The 3,818-nt window shown below is 63.8% G+C and overlaps 1 protein-coding gene across 1 annotated transcript in view; it reads left to right on the forward strand.

Moving 5' to 3' along the window:
- The window catches only part of LOC115288695 (olfactory receptor 6B2-like), a 130,190-nt gene that overhangs the window by 125,769 nt on the left and 603 nt on the right, over positions 1-3,818 (forward strand). The gene's annotated exons all lie outside the window — the stretch shown is intronic.

Consider the following 3,818-nt stretch of genomic DNA (forward strand, 5'->3'; position numbering starts at 1 on the left):
TGGGCTGCGCCACACGGTGAGCAGGATGGCCAGGTTCTCGGCCAGGACGAGCAGGTAGGTGAGCAGGAAGAGGAGGAAGAGCAGGGGCTGCAGCCCAGCGGCCGTGGGGAAGCCCAGCAGCACGAACTCGCCGACCTTGCTGACGTTCTGTCCCCTCATTTCCGCGCGGGGAGCCCGGGCCTGCAAGACACCACCGTCCTGGGTGAGGGGCCGCGGGGCCCCGGGGGCAGGCAGAGCTCTCCCTGCAGGAGGGGTCCGCCCCGAGGGTGGACGCCGGCCCCGAGAGCAGCAAGGCCTCTCTTGCCTGGCGCAAGCAGGACAGCCCGGTTTGCTGCCTTCAGACGTAAGGAGGCAAAGCCCGGGAGAGCGCGTGCGCAGGACGGCTGCGCAGGACCCGAGAGGGGAAGCTGTTAGCTGCTCCTGGAGGGCTGGCTGGGACCCGGGACTGGTTTCTCTGTTCGCGTGGCTGGGGCGGGGGAGGGCGGTGTGGGTCCCGGTCACAAGCAGGCACAGGCCTCGCGTCCCCGGTCGTCACGGTTCCACTCCCACCACCACCTCTGTCATGACGGATCACGATGAAACCGAGTTTTATTTCACTTTCCTCTCAAATTTCAGGACGGCCGAGGCTGGGGATCCATCTCTGCTGTGCTGCGCCGCAGCGTGGACCGGGTCCCTGCGACGGGTCCTGATGGAGCCGATGCGGCCGTGCCCCCCACCCCGCCCCTGGGGCGCCGGCTGCGGCCGGTTAGTGAGGGGCCCCGGGTCCGGGCAGGTGTGCCCTGCCCTCCCACGCTGACTCCTGCTGCACACTCACACGTGCACCCACGCACCACGAGACCCATGTGTGCACCCCACCCGGCTGTACACATGCGCGGGCCCCACACCCCACTATACACACGTGTGTGCGCGCACCCCCCACTATACACATGTGTGTGCACACACCCCAGTATACACACCCATGTGCACACACATTGCACTATACATACATGACTGCACCCAGAGTCCACTATCTATGCCCATGCATGCGCTGTACACGTGTGCACACACCCCACTACACACACATGCACACACCCCACTACACACACATGCACACACACACCTATACACACATGCATGCACACATCACTATATACTCATGGACACACACACACACACACACACACGCCCCGGGTGTGGCTGGCCTGCAGGGAGAAACACACTGGGTGTCCGGGTCCCTCCCATGCAGACAGAGGGCAGGATGCCCTGGGCAGGGGCAGCCAGAACTTGAGCTCTGAGCCCGGGGCGGTGGCACCCTCTGGGGGGACACATACAGAGCAGGGCCCCGGGGCGGCTGCCGGAACCCCCGAGCATCTGTCACAGGCCTGGAAGTTTCCTTCAGGGCCAAGCGTGGACACTGGGCAGGGACAGAGGCAATGCCACCACCCAGGGCCGAGTCCCAAGCAGGACCGGATGGGGCAGGCACACAGAGAAGGCTCCGGGAAAGGAGACCAGACCCACAGGAGGGGCTGGGGTCCCTGGTCCCAGAGGGCTCCAGGGACTGTTTTTGCCAGGTCATTATGTCACCTGCCGGATGGGGGACATGCTCTCTGCCCGCTGCTCAGGGCTGGGGAGAGCGTCTGTGCTGAGGTGGCCGGATGGGAGGAGGGCATCAGGGCAGACCCACCAGGAGGCCGTAGGGGCGGCTGAGGGCGGCAGAGGAACGCTGACCTGACCACAGTCTACAAAATACCCAGCACTGGTAGGGACCCAGGCGCAACAGCACAGGGGACAGGAGGACGCTCTGGGGACACTGTGGTTTTCCCGGGACAGGGACGTCAGCCAAGACCCTGGGTGCCCAGCCGACTCCAGCAGCCGTGAGGCTGCTGAGAAGCGACTGCATCACCAGGGGACATGGTGACACGGACGCCCCCAAACCCACCAGCATTGCCCAGCCTCTGTCCCCTGGCGGCGCTCCCTGCCAGGCTCCAGCGAGAGCGACTTGGATTTCACAGGCTCCTTGGGTCCTTCTTGCTGGCCTGATTCTCTTTCACTTGAGACACATTTCTTGAAGGAGGGCCAGGGGCGGGGTGACACATCGGTCCCCGGTGGAGCTCGCGTCCCGCTGGGGGGACGGAGTGGACTCGGAGGGGGGACAGGAGGCAGTAAGCCGTGGGAAGAAGGAAAGACCACTGCAGAAGGGGTTCGGGACACGCCCCCACAACATGGCGTCCTGGCCTGTGGAGTTGGAGAACAGGCAGCGGCAGGAAGGTCGCTCCCCTCCCCCTCCCCAGAGCGGGTCCCACAACCACACGGGAGGCATGTGCCCCCTGCACCTGGGGAAGGGAGCATCCTCCCCGAAGACGGAGGCCGCTGGGAAGGGGCTGGACGCCGGCCACGCTGAGCGCCCCGGTTCTCCGGGCCTGGCCCTTCCTCCTGGCCCCGAGGGGCGCTCCCACCCCGGCCACCTTTCGCCAAACCTCCCGTGAAAACTCGCTTACCCACGTCTCCAGCAGACCTTCGTTTCCTTGGAGAGGCTCCCACGGTCCTGCCGGCTTGGGGTCCACGCAGCCCCCAGCCTTCCCCCTGTTCCCCTGGGGGTGGCTTACTTTTCAGACCCAGCACGTGGCCAGGAGGGGCTGAGCGGAGGCAGCCTCCCAGAGGGGGTGCTGCTCACCCTGAGGTCTGGGCACGGCAGCGAGGGGCCCTGGGACATCCAGGAACAGTGTGGCCATCAGACGGAACAGGGGGTACCGAGGCCAGCGGCGGTCGGCGTGGCTGGCTCACCGACAGGAGGGACGGCACTGGGCTGGTGGCCCGCGCGGATTCTGAGCCAGATTTCTGGCCCCAGACAGCTGCTGTCGGGGAGACAGGAAGAGTTGGAGAGGCCGCGCAGGTGCCAAATAACCCAGGCCTCCCTTTGGGGTGTACAGGTGCGGGTTGGCTATCCTGGCGGCTACACAAGTCAGAATTGGGGGGGGAGGTCTGGGCTGACAAAGAAAGTTCTAGAAAGGAATTGGTTCAGGGCATGGCTTGGCCCTTGGGGGAGACGTGTCTGTACCCCCACGTCCCCGGAAGCTTCGTGTGAGGAGCCAGGCTTGCCCACACGGCCCACACAGCAGATCCAGCTTCAAAATCCGAGCGTGCGGTTCTGGATTGAAGACCGACTTCAGAAGACTCAGCGTTTATTTGCCCCAGGATTTCAAACAAAACTCACTGCAGAAGGTGGCTAAGAGGCGGCCGCACCGTGGTCAGAGCGTGTCTTTCCTTTACAGAAAGAGCGAGGGTGACCCTGCCAGGAAAGGGCCCCCAACATCCTGTCCCGAAAGCCACCTCTCTGCACACTGGCCGGGCATCCCTGCGGCCACGGACCTGCAGCCCACAGGGAGGGAGGACCCCGGGCTCCTTCAAGGCCAGCGACCCCCTCCCACGACTACTGAGGAGCCTCTGACCCTCACCCCCGGACGGCGAGGCCCCCGAGGGTGTGTGCTGCTTATTTGGTGTGGGAGCCGATCATGAATGAGCTGGCTAATTCATACTAGATTGATTGCTTCAATAGAATAACATGTTTCTTTACGATGTCAGGACCTTTGATGCATGCTCTCCTTCCCCTGTAATAGGACAAGGGCTGTATTTTCTTTTCAAATAAACGCTATTTTGGAAGAGTTTCAGATGCGCAGACAAGCTGCAGAGAGAGCGAGAGGGCCTGGCCGCCCTTCGCTCGGCTGCTCCCAGGCTCCCTCTCACACCAGGGGGCTCACGCTGGTCAAATCCAGGGGATTAACATCCGTGCCTCGCTTCCAACGAGACCCCAGACCGCGCCTGGATTTCCCCGTTTTCCT

Source organism: Suricata suricatta, chromosome 3, assembly GCF_006229205.1.
Source record: "Suricata suricatta isolate VVHF042 chromosome 3, meerkat_22Aug2017_6uvM2_HiC, whole genome shotgun sequence".
NCBI lineage: Eukaryota > Metazoa > Chordata > Mammalia > Carnivora > Herpestidae > Suricata > Suricata suricatta.